Source organism: Diceros bicornis, chromosome 25 (genome assembly GCF_020826845.1).
Source record: "Diceros bicornis minor isolate mBicDic1 chromosome 25, mDicBic1.mat.cur, whole genome shotgun sequence".
In the NCBI taxonomy this organism is placed as follows: domain Eukaryota; kingdom Metazoa; phylum Chordata; class Mammalia; order Perissodactyla; family Rhinocerotidae; genus Diceros; species Diceros bicornis.
In genome coordinates, this window is record NC_080764.1 from 27,003,603 (window position 1) to 27,017,313 (window position 13,711).

The window sequence follows — 13,711 nt, forward strand, 5'->3', positions numbered from 1 at the left end:
AAGATACTTCCTTCTCTCTCCATAGTCACAAAGGGAGCCTTTGTGTTGTATTTATCAGCACCACGCTCTAACCAACTGAGCTAACCGGCCACAAGCATTGTATTTAGAGTGTTTTGTGTGTTTAACACAAAGCACATAGACCCCATTTGAAGTCGTCATATTCTTCTAACTTCAGGCCTTTGAGTACTCAGGTCTTAAAATGGGACTTTTGTAGAAATATTAACATATATGGCACACAGTGGGGGTTCAAAAAAGGGTTATTGGGTGAATTGAATAAATAAAATTGTCAAACAGAATCTTAGTGCACCAAGTAAAATAAATTGTTCTAAATTCTTTTAACTTTCAGATGCTCTCTAGCATTTTTCTTTACTGAATCCTCTCTGCCCTTCCTCCCTTGCCTAATTTTTCTCAGAGCTGACCCTGTTCTGTTTACATCTGCCTACTCTCTGAACATTAGTACAGTACCTAGGCAAAAGCCTCTGCATGGCATAAATATTTCAACAGAGAATTGGAGTTAAATATCCAACTTTTTAAAAAAGTTTTCTGTTTTCATTCCTGCTCTCCGCTCCATGGAACAATTTTGTTGGTACTATCCTATTTAGTTGCTTTTGTGTATTTGTGTGTGTGTGTGAAAGAGGAATGCATTTGGCTTCATCATGATATACTGCTGTCCTTAGCTAAGATGAATTTTTTTCTTGAAATTGGAGGTTTAGCTCTTAGGGTAAGTTTCCTGTTGGCTCTCAGGCTTAAATCCCCAGGGTTTGTTGTTATCTCTAGCACAAGCTGTAAACTTCTGGAACTTGTCCCTTATCTGGTATGCTTCTTATGCAATTAGGACACTGATGCTTGGGGGAACCAGGTTGGAAGGAGTTAATGTGCACAGCAAGCCAGTGCAGCTGGATGGCATTCATAAGGAGAGTTCTTTCTCGAGGCCACAGGAAACCAAGGGTGGCTTTAGACAGGTTGTGGGCTGTCAAGTCGGGCAGCCTGGTGAAGAGTGGGTGAGCTCTGCTTTTGAATTTAGCTTTCCACAGAGATTTGTGTTTAGGTCTGGAGCTGGGAGCCCTACACAGGCTTGAGACTCCAAAAGTGTGCCAGCTGAATCAAAAGCCTTCAGTCATAGAGTCAGACTAAAAGTTTTGCTTGGGAGGTTGTACCTTTTGTAAACAACATTGAATAGACGGAGAAAGCAAAATCCAAGCCTTCATGAGGAAGACACCTGGACACCCTAAAATAAGGTAAATGAGAAGTGGAGCATACATTTCAGGTGAGCTGAGAGGATCCAAGTAGAAATCCTGTTTGGTAGTCTGGCTGTTGAAAATATAGACCTGTGCCTTGGAGTAATTAATTCAAAATCCTGTACCCTTGGGTTCTAAAATGATAAGAAAAAAATGCAAATTAACCCTGTTTAAGATTTTTCTGCTGGAGTGAATTGGCAGAGTGTCCTTAACAGTTTCTCAACCCTCAGAGAAGAGAGTCTGGATCTTACCTAGGGGACTTATTTGTAGAGACTCACAGAGTCTACATATATAACCAACCAGATTTGGGATGAAATAGACGTTTGGCAAGCCTGGGGCTAGCCCATATGGTCACCTTCTTTAGAGTATAGATGTTTCATGAATCCAGCAGCTCATCATTTACAAATTTATGATAACATGTTTATAATTTATCAAGAAATAATTGTAGGTAGTCCCCAATTCCAAATAGGGTTGTGTTCTAAAAGTTCATGATAATTTGGAACTCAGAGTGTATTTCTCTAAGGAACAGTTTTGGAAATGGTAGTAAAGGTCCCAGTGTAGCCCCCAAATTATATTAACCATTACTGTACTGGCCTCCCCTTTCCCCTTCCCAGGTGAATTCTTCCTGTCAGCACTTCTTTGGGCTGAGGGAGGACAGTTGGCAAGGGTGGAGTTGAGCACTGGGACGTCAGAAGAGCAAATCCACTGGGTCTCATGCAGCAGGGTTTGTGGAAAGGGCGAGGTGACTAAAGACGAACGAGGAAATTGGGGGCTGGGCTCGCTGTGAGAAAGATTATGAGGCAGTGGGAGTGATAAGCAGAAAGGAAGGGCTGGGTGATTGGAATTTACTATGCAGTGGATTTGCTTTCGCTTCTTTTCTCCTTATTATTCCTATCCCTGCCCTCTTTCCCTCCCCATTCTCCTTTGCTGACAGCAGGATACTGCTAATTGACTTTCTGACCCCAGGTCAGAGTGAGTAGGAGAAACTGGGGGTGGGGGGCTGGACAGGGTAAGGAGTGGCCCTGGGAAACCCCCGAGTGGGGAAGGAGGAATAGCCAAATCTGAAGGTGGAGGAGGGTGCAGGCGAGTTCCCGTGACCATAGAAATAGTAGCTTTAGGTGTTCCCAGGTAGGTCATCATTGAGTCACTGCTCCGGTTCTCAGAAGCAGTTGTGTTGGAAGTAAGAGGGTGAGCCACTCTGTAGAGTATTCCGGTGTGTTTTGGCTACAGTTACGAGCTCTCTTCCCTGAAATGTTTCAGACATAATAAATCTGAAACAACCAGCAGGCAACAGGCCTTTCTGTCTCACTGGCTTGCAGGTGATGAGTGCTCATTTACTACTATTATTTGAGAAGTTTGATTTCCATTAGAAAATTCCTAAAATTTGGGCCTTTGATATTAAAGATTTATGGACAAATCATCAAAATAGTAGTCCCCAAATGTTGGAAGTTTCCTCTTGAAGTTGTAGCAGATTTCTTGATTCTGTAACCAAGGAAAATTTTCCCTGGAAACATTCCAGGTTTTTCCTCTGTTGTTTTAGTTTGTTCTTATTATAAGCACTTCAAAGAAGATGTAGGATAATAGGGTTTCCCTAGGTAACCTGGCAAGCCCTCAGTTTCTTTATGCTACGGTATTGACCATGTGTCAGGCACTGCCCATTCCAAGGTGAAAGGGGGTGCCTGCTCCCGAGGGGCTTCTGTCCAGTGAGGCAGCAGGCAATTATAGGACAGCATGGTTTTATCAATTCAGGCTTTGTCTGAGTTATACCCCGAGGAGGGTATTAAAGATGACTTCACAGAGGTGGTGACACGTGACCCAAGGCTTATAAAATGGATGTGATTGGATTTGGCATTTAGGAGGTCATTTTCTAACCTTGATGAGAGTAGTTCCATTGGTGCTCTGGGGGGGAGAAGCCAGATTGCAGACTGAGGAGGACTGAGAAGAGAGGAAGTGGACTCAGCAAATGTGGATTGCTGTCCCTTGAAACTTTGCCCAGAAGTCCCCATCTCTTGACAGGGTTGGATTTATCTTTTGGTTTTCCTCAAGCACCAGGATTCACAGTAAAATAAACCTCAAAATCGTTTCTTTTTAATTAATCAGTGTACCCTTATCTCTGATGAAGGAAAGTCCTAAGTTTTTTGTTTGTTTGTTTTCTCCCCATTTTAAACACAAAACTGAGGTTAAAGAGCTGCCAAATGACTTGTCATGCCAAATGACAAGTCATCTCAAATCCCATTATGGCGTTTGCATTATAAATCATTCGACGTGGTCTAGAAGATCTGTCTCTTGCGTAGCATTTACCATCTGGTGGTATTGCTGGATTTTAATGTAATGATCAAAGTGTAAATTAATAGCCCTAATGAGCATTTCCGTGTTGTCATAGCACTGATAAATTATGCACAGTTAGAGGGTGGGGGTTGGGACTCATATATCTCAACAGCAGCCCTTTCCTGTGAGTTATTTTCAGCTTCAGCTCAGGAAATATCAAAAATTTGTATGGCTCTTTAACTTTGTGTTTCTTGTGTTGGAATTATAGCCACACAGTTTTGGCAAATCTCTTTGTTTACATACTTACCCTACATCTGAAACTGCGGCTAGAAGCCCTGGATTTTATTTCTTGGCAATAAAGCTTTTCTTTTTTCCTTTTAAATAAGTATTAGGAATTAGTTAAATTGCAGTATTTTTCCCAGGTCTACTGCTTTGGTCTCATTTCTTGCCAAAAGAGATGAATGATATTTTATCAAATGTATGTGCTTTTATGTGGTAGAATGTCACTTTATCCTTTTAGAGGCATATTTTTAGTCAGAGATGGAAGAACAAATATCATACCTACATTGTGATTGTGTGTGTACAAACACACATATCCTGTCTTGCTTGGTAAAAATACATGGTTTTGAGATAGCTGATATTTGCACATTTTGAGGGAAAAAGGTAGCATTATTTTTAGAGATAATTGATTGGTTTTCCATTGCTGGGTTTTTATTAAGTTTTTGAATAATAAAAAATAAAAATCTGAAAATTTTATAATTTAGCCAAGGATGTGATGATATTGTTTTCATAAAATTGCAATTAATTACATAAGTGAGACAGAAAATTGCTTTGAAAAATGAGCTTCTGACCTATTTCCTGGAGAAATGTTCCCAACGTGAACCTTTTGAGAAAGGGCAGATGTGGGGAGGGTGACAAGGAGGCCTCTCATTCCTTTCCTAAGCATTTTTTATTCCTGTAAGGACCTGATAGGTAAAGATAATCAGACAATCCATCAATCTGTGAATAGATTGAACCTACTAGTAGGATGTTGGGAACTCAATGTGTTTTGCAGTGAGTAGGAGTTAGGTTGCCAGCCAGCCTACAAGAATATGTGTAGCTTCTAATATGTGAAAAATGCAATGGAAAGTAATAGAAAATGAGACTGTGGTAATACTAAAACAGAGCAATAAAGTTAAATAGTTTTTATGACTCAAATGCTGGTGTGTTCAAGGAAGAAAAGGTAAGTGTGTTGAGGAAAATTTTAAAGGGGAAGGGAACAGGATAAAGAGGTGGAGAAGATGAACTTTGGCTCCCCAGTCCTCCAGGTGGTTCAGGGGAATTCCAGATCCAGAATCATGTTCATACTTAGGGGGATGAGTATGTTCATATTTCAGGTATTCATAAGTAATGCCTGTACTTGTATATTGCTTTTGTAAGCTTTCTGTGTTCTTCCAGACATTTCTTTTAAATGCATCATCTTTTCTTGGAATTGTATAAATTAATGTGGTATTTAGGGAAAGCCCTTTATTAAAAAAGCAGACATGTTTATATGAGCCTATTTATTTTAATACTTTCTTGAAACTGTATTAGGTACAAAGAGTAGTTCCAACTGTAGCACATTTGGGTGTGGGAAGCTACAAAAGTACTGACCTTTTTGTTAAATACTGAGTTTGAAAGTTAAGTTCAAGAATGGAACTGTCTAGTTTCTTCTGGGTGGTATGGGAAAAACTACTTTGGTGGTTCAGTCTGGGTCGGAAAATTGTTTGTGTTTGTGGATCTCTGGAGGAAAAAAAAAGTATTTGCAAGTAGTTTTGACATCAGGCAGAGGCAATCTATCATTGAACCTATAAAAATTGGGTTGGCCAAATAGTATCAATGGAGTAAAGTACTATGATAGTATTTGTAGGAAGAACAGCTGTCTTCTGCAGTTTTCTTTCAGTTTTCTCCATCCTTGTTTGCATGTATTAATAGATCCATTTTGGTTCCCATATAGTGTGAATTGGAGTCAGGTTGCATTTGGTGTTATACCCTTTTATACATAAAGACATTGAATCATGGTGGTAGTGACTTCAGGAATAATGGACAAAGATGGAAATGCACCTGGATTAGTGGTTCTGAGCCCTAATGTTCAAGGGTCTGTTTACCAGACTCTCCCATTTATCAAAGTATTTTGGTGTCTGCTTCAGGAAAGGTGAAATAATAAACATTGAACAAAGAAAATCAGTTTCCCCTGAATGTTTGGATAAAAATAAAAAGGAAAACAAACACATTTAGCCTTTTTGTGTTTGAAATGGTTTAACTGCTTGTTCTTTTAGCTCCTGTGGATTCCATTGAAAACTTTGTTTTACTTAGATCATATATTTTTTTTGAAATCAGTTTCTTGGTAACATGTTTATAATAGTCGGTATACTTTGGCGTATGTTAGCATCATTTGAAACACTGGGAATTAAAGAATAGATTTGGTTTTTAATAAACTTAGAATAGCTTGTTTTGTTTTTTCTTAATCTGGAAAGCAGTTCTGATTTGAATTGTTTGGCAACTGTAATTTCAAGTCCAAGAAAGTAGATATAATGTATAGAGAAGGGATAATTGGTAACTATTTTTTTCTGTCTTTCCTTTGGTCTTTAGATGTATCTGCAGTCACAAGTAAACAGAAATTTCAATTTAAATGAGTAACTTTTCACTACTTAAGTTTTCTTTCCATAGCTCCACTGTTAGAAACAAGAGGATAAAGCAAAGTTCGTCTCTACCACCCTGTTAGGTTGTGGGAAGGACTCGGGAGGGATAAATAATGAGATCGTTCATGAGTCCAGGTATGATTTATTTGGTAGCAAAAGTTTGAGTGAGGAAACTTAAATGGGGGGCTTTTTTGGGTAGTTTGAAAATTTGGGAATTCAAGTATGTCTTTCAATGGTTTTAGGTTAAATGTCCTAGAATCATTAAGTTTTAGAACTAAGGGAGTCATTAAAAATCATCCATCCAGCCTCTTCATTCACTGAAACCAAGCCCAGCAAACTTGTTGACTTTCCCCACACCATAGAGATGGGAAATTGCAAAACCAGTGCTCCAACCTGCTGCTTCAAAATACCTCATTGCGCCTTCTAATGCTGTTGTGGAAGCATTATAGAGAAAGTCAGCAAGATTTAGAAATTCACGTGATCATAGTTGTTGCAGAAAGGTTCAGGTTTGCTTGTACCTTGCCTCTTTTCCTCCTGTTATAACAGATATTGTTACCCCTGTCAGGAAAGAGGGCTACATGCAGCTACATATGAACACAGGATTATATGGCTCCTATGTTTAAAATGGTAATTTCAGGGAGGTGAGTATTCAAACTACCAGAAACTTTTAGCATAAAGTAGAGGAGGATGGGCACAGATGTTAGCTCAGGGCCAGTCTTCCTCAGCAAAAAAAGAGGAGGATTGGCATCGGATGTTAGCTCAGGGCTGATCTTCCTCACACACAAAAAAAGTTTATCAGCCAGGTAATATCAAGGGTAAGAAATGCTGTTAACATCAAATAGCATGGATTCTATGCTTTAAAGTAATAGCTGTTTACTCAGTATTTCTGATATGCCAAGCATTATGCTAGGAGGCTCTCGCATGTGCTATTTTAGTCCCTACTATCCTGTAAGATGGATATTATCTTCTTTTACAGATGAGGAAACTAAGACTTGATGAGGTTAAGTAACTTGCCCAAGGGCACACAGCTAATATATAGATAACCAGGGTATGAAACTACATTTTCTGATCCTGAGACATTGATTTTAAATCATAACATATTCATATTGTTCTGTGCTATGAGGCACTGGTTTTGCCATGATTTTATTTTTTTATGTTTAATATTGCTAGAGGTCTGTGAATCTTCTACCCAGGGGACCACGGTGGACAAAATATTACTGTCCCCAATTTGTTCACTGTCTAGACGGAAAACACAGGGACACCTGCAGTGATATGTATAGACAATAATGAACATTTTCAGAGCCCCAGATTTTTTATGCAAGAAGAGCTTACTGACTGGAAAGCTTTTATGGTTAGGAAGTAGATGTTTTAATGGTTGGAAACTGAATTAATCACACCATGTTTGCATTTCGTCAAGTTATTGATGGCGACTATTCAAAGCAAGTTAGAATAGTTCCTTTCATTTACCAGTTGCATGTGGACATTGATGGCACAGGGTTATGCATGTCTCATATTTGCCCCCTGATTTACATGACAGTTGTTTTTTTTATCTGTTATCCCTGTTGCTCATTTCATTCTCTGTCAAGTACTTTCTGACCTCTAAGGCACTGTAGTTTAATAGTTAATTACTGTTTATGGATCCCCCAAAGTAAATAATTTTGTAAGGCTGAAATACCTTTTATAATAACATAATATCCTTATTATCTTAATGAAAAAATAGATTTAAACAAATGGTAGGGTCTTTTCCCCAAAGAGGCAGATGATACACTCTCTCTAGTTGAAGATTAGAGGAAGTAGGATTTCTGGAGCCTTTTGAATTATGAGAGGGCCACACCTGAAAACTGGGCAAGGGGCACATTCAGTTGGGCTGTAGGTTGAGAGAAATTTTTGGATAAAGCACTGCTAGCATCCTTGCTATGGCCCCTGACACAGGTCACAGTCACTGACTCTGTCCACCAAGAGGCTTACAGAATCTACCTCCAAGGTAAAACTGATTGAGATGCCTCTGTGACTTTAATTTGGCATCTGTATTCATCCTGCCTAGGCTCAACTGAACTTGGCTAGTCTCATTTTAAGCAAATAAATGCTGTAAATCTTATTATAGAAAACATACTTGAATTCCATCTGTGCACATCCTGCTGGGCATTTTAACACTGCGTTTGCATAAAATAATTACCATGCTGATTATGACAGGCTTCTCTAAAGCAAGGGTGGTAAGACTTCTACTTGGCTGTTAGAGGTAGATATGTATATATGAAAGTACTCAAACTGTATTTCATTTAAAATATCCTGTAATTCAGACTTTGAATGAATTTGTAGTTTTTTTCTTTCAGTTTAATCCAAATTAAAATCTACCCAGAAATAGCTACACAATTGGCTTCATTGTCAGGATGTTTCCTTATCAAAGAGCATGTAAGTATATGCTTACAGTTTTTAGTCTACAGATGTAGATACATATGTTTCACTGCCCTACATCACTTCTTCCCTGCCTCTCCTCTTCCCCACGTTTTAAGCTAAAACAGAGGATGGAAAAGGGACCATGGAGTGATACTGCTCTGAAGGCTTTTGTTGTAGGAGCCTGCTGAACTCCTGTGCCCTCAATCTGCCAGTTTTCCATGGCTCTGGTGCCCAAAGACTCCCACCTAATGACAGTTGATTTCAAAGGCGACTGGTTCTCATGTAAACATAGTGACATTTTAACTGCTAGAGGGGATATTTTCAAGTGGTTGTATTGTATTCCCTTGTAGCTAATCAGCTACGTCAGTGAGAGTTGGATTTTTAGGTTTTTGTTTTATAGAATTTACATAGAGAATTTTAGTAAAATATAGATTTTCCTTTTATAGAAGTTAATAACCTTAATTCCCCCTTGGATAAACCAGAAACCAAATAATTAACTCTTATTATGTCCTCCTCTCAACATTTGGCTGGTCTCAACATTTGGCAATGGGAGGCGGGCATCAGACTAGAAGTCAGGGAAATTAAAGACAGTTCCTACTCACAAGGAGTTTACAACCTGGTTTATTATTTTTTTAATTGAAATTATTATTCATATAATATAGATTCACATGCAGTTGTAAGAAATGGTACAGAGAAAAACTAGGTAGACTTTAGCTAGTTTCCCTTCATGGTAACGTTTTGTAAAACAGTAGTCAAATAGTACAACCAGGATATTAACATTGATACAATCCATGGATCTTATTTAGATTTCCCAGTTTTACTTGTACTCAGCGTGTGTGTATGTATTCAGTTCTGTATAATTTTATTACACGTGTCAGTTTGTGTATCCACCATCACAGTCAAGATACTGAGCAATTCCATCCACACAAAGATCCGTCTTGTTGCCTTTTTAATAACCACACCTACCTCCCACCTGCCTTACTCCCCAGTCCTTGGCAACCAATAATCCATTTCAAATTTTTTGTCGTTTCAAAAATGTTATATATAATGGAATCATACAGTATGTAACCCTTTGGGATTGGCTTTTTTCATTCAGCATAATTCCCTGGAGATTCATCCAAGTTGTTGCCTGCATTGATAGTTCTTTCCTTTTTAATTTATTTTTATTTATTTATTTATTTATTTATTTATTTATTATTTTTTTTGTGTGAGGAAGATCAGCCCTGAGCTAACATCCATGCCAATCCTCCTCTTTTTTTGCTGAGGAAGACTGGCCCTGGGCTAACATCTATGCCCATCTTCCTCCACTTTATGTGGGACGCCGCCACAGCATGGCCTGACAAGCGGTGCATCGGTGCACGCTCAGGATCCGAACCCGGGCCGCCAGCAGCGGAGCGCGCACACTTAACCACTATGTCACGAGGCTGGCCCCAGTTCTTTCCTTTTTATTGCTGAGTAACGTTCCAGTTAAAGGACATCCAGTTAAAGGGCCGTTTCCACTGTTTGGCTCTTACAAAGAAAGCTGTATTGAATGTTCATGTACAGGTTTTTGTGCGAACATATATTTTCATTTCTCTGGGATAAAGGCCCAAAAGTGCAGTTGGGGGTTATGTGGTAATTGCATGTTTAGTTTTATGAGAAGCTGCCGAACTGTTTTCCAGAATAGCTGTACTATTTTACTTTCCCACCAGCAGGGTGTGAGTGATCCAGTGTCTCTGCATCCTTGCTAGCACTTGGTATTTGTCATTTATTTTAGCCATTCTGGTGACACCCCATTGTGGTGTAATTTGCATTTCCTTGATGACTAATGATGTTAAATATCTTTTTTTTTTTTTTTTTTTTTTGTGAGGAGATCAGCCCTGAGCTAACATCCGCCAATCCTCCTCCTTTTTTGCTGAGGAAGACGGCCCTGGGCTAACATCGGTGCCTATCTTCCTCCACTTTATATGGGACGCCGCCACAGCATGGCTTACCAAGCAGTGCGTCGGTGCGCGCCCGGGATCCGAACCAGCGAACCCCGGGCCGCCGCAGCGGAGCGCGCGCACTTAACCGCTTGCGCCACCGGGCCGGCCCCAAATGATGTTAAATATCTTTTCATGTGCATATTTGCCATCTGTATATCGTCTAAGGTGAAATATCTGTTTCTTTTGCCCATTTTCTAATGAGAATTCTTGGTTTACTTTTTTAAGACTTATTTTGTAATTAAGCATCATTTGGCGCCCCACTCCCTAAGGAATAAAACTCAAATTCTGTAGCTTAGTATGTAAGACTTTTTGTGGTCTGGTGCCACATGATGATCTCATGATCTTACTTACCTATATAAGACTGACCAACATTCCTGAACATGGTATTCCCTTTCATAGTTTTGTTCCACTACCTGACATACCCTTTGCCCCAGACAGATTATCTCTCATCCTTCTAGACTTAATGCAAGTGTTACCTTTTATGAAAGTCTCCTCTCCCAATGTAGGAAAGTTAACAAAATACCCTTACCTCTACCTGTCCACTTACCAACACTCTCCCAGTTCTGTTTTTCTTTCTAACACTTCCTGTTCCTGTCAGTATATTATTTATTGATTGATTTGCTCATCTGTCTCTCCTAGTAGAATACAACCTGCATGAATGGGAGGTACTTAATTTTGTTACATTGCTTTATCCCCAGTGCCTAGAGCAGTACTATGTGCCTGACATATAGAAGGTGCATAGTAAATACTTATTGAAAGACTGGATGAGGAAGTGGATTTGTGGGTACTTGTGTCACCACTCCCTTTCATAGCTTATTGCCTGGCATATCCTGTTATGGTATAGTAAAAGTAGTAGCTAATGTTTACTGTATTGATTGTGTACCAGGCAGTACAAGGCACCTCTTTCCTTGGTCTGTCTACTATTGCAGAGCACTAACTCATCATTTTATCATAGCATTTTGTTAACTTTCCCTACCACCCTCTCCAAAATAAAGAAACATAAGATATATGAAATATAAGAATAAATATTGTAAGAGATTATAAGCACCTTTCTATCCTTGGCCCTGGCAGATACCTGGCACAAAATAGGTGTTCACATCTAAGTAAATAGTTGTCAGGTTAAATATTGCTTTTACTTGTGTGAGGTCAGAATCCAGCTGCACTTTGAGTAAACCAGTGTCCCACTGACCAGGCTTCCAGAATGCACAGGAAACATCTGTTAATTTTGGAAAGCAGTTACACTGATTTGGAGAATTACTGCTATTCGCTAAAACAAAGCTCCCTTAGAGAAGAGAGGTTGAGTAAAAAGGCCTTACATGCATCTGTCTTTATTAGATCCATAGTGAGCATCCTTCCATGTTATGAAATAGTTAAGCAAGAAACCATTCAATTCCTCTCATCCCGCTAGTCCTTTTACCAGACCTGCAGAAGGAAGCCATGGGGTCTAAATTCCCACATCAATCAAAAGCAGTTTTTAATAGTTTCTTAAGTAGTACAGATCTTAATATATCTTCATGTGCTGTTCAGAAAAAGCAAAGACAATTGTATCAATCACTAAAAAAAAGCAAAGTTTTACGTAACTTTGCTTCTTAAATAAAAGAACTGTCCCTATGTCTTATGTGTAGTCAGACTGAAAGTGAAAAATTCTGGGCAGTCTGTAGGTACCTTTGGAGTTAGCAAAATTTTACTTAAGATGTCCCAAAGTCAAAAGCCTGGTGAAGGGCCTGGTGCAATTTTTTTATAGATGGGGAAGTGATCAGAATGATTTAGCTACAGAAAACATGTTTTCCCTTGTAGGGCGAATTATCCATATAATTATTTCAGGATTTGAGCACTTATTTGTTTGCCAAAATATATTATTTTAGACTCTTGGCTCTGTTGTCTCCAAATAAAGTGTGTTATGAACCCCAGTACAGACTAGTTGGGTATCCAGATGGGAAAGACATAAGAGTCTTACCTAAGAAAGTTATGAAATCTTTGAGAAAAATGTTAACTTAAGAAAACTTCTAGGCTGGCCCCATGGTTTAGCGGTTAAGTGCGCGTGCTCCGCTGCTGGCGGCCCGGGTTCATATCCCAGGCGTGCACCGACGTGCAGCTTCTCCGGCCATGCTGAGGCCGCGTCCCACATACAGCAACTAGAAGGATGTGCAGCTATGACATACAACTATCTACTGGGGCTTTGGGGGAAATAAATAAATAAATAAAATTATTAAAAAAAAGAGAGAGAAAACTTCTTACTTTATCTTTTAGTATTCTCACTGTACAACAGGTAGAATCCCATGTCCTAGCTGTTAAGAAGCCAGGTAAAGTATGCTCATGGATTTGCACAGACAACCTGTTATTAATGTATTAAATACTATTTCTAGTTAACAGATAACTTACTGCACATTGACTGTGTGCTGAGCACCATATTTGGGGACGTATAAAAGGAACTTTTAAAATGAAAATTGGTAGTAAGGCTTCAGTGAACAATATAAAATAAAGATCTGAAAGGTGAACGTTTTCTGTGACTATTAAAGACATGGGGTTTGGTCTCATGAAAATATATGAAATGTTTTTGTAGGGCAAAATTTAAATGCTGCAAAAATAAGCAAGTACAATAGCTCTACTAGGTTCAGGAGCTTTTTTTGGTGGTAAAATGAATTTAGATATGTTTTTATACCTGGTAATGACTTGATTAACTGTTGATGCTTTCAAACAGTAGGCTAAAATGAGATCTTAGCCATTTTCTTGAATGTGGCCTTATTACATTGACTCTATATGGTAGTAATTCTAAGCATCTATAATTCTTACTGAGCCCTCCTACTGTTAAGAAGCAAAGTATTTTTGTAGGCTCTTCTGTACTCTACAAATTACTGTCTTCTCTGCCTGCTCATTGAAATCTTGGCCCCAGTAAATATTTCTGCTGGCCTTCCTGCCAGTGCCCTGTGGTTGGATTCCATAAGTAAAATCTGTGACTATGAACGGAGCTGTTGGAGTTTTTGTAGAAGCCTCTATTTCACTGTACTTACTTGATGTTAGGGTGAAAACATTCTTTTCTTCCCTGAGTTACCTTACAGGGAATTTATCATTTTCCCTGACGGCTGGTAGACAGTCTAGAGGGTTAGAAGTGTGTTCATTTATAGGCTGTCTGCAGGAAGTATACTGAAAACCATTGCCATAAGCCACATGTCAACATGGTCTG

The 13,711-nt window shown here is 39.0% G+C and overlaps 1 protein-coding gene across 3 annotated transcripts in view; it reads left to right on the top strand.

Annotated features, from left to right (window-relative positions):
• FGD6 (FYVE, RhoGEF and PH domain containing 6) overlaps positions 1-13,711 on the top strand; it is a 103,883-nt gene that overhangs the window by 9,468 nt on the left and 80,704 nt on the right. The window lies entirely within an intron of this gene.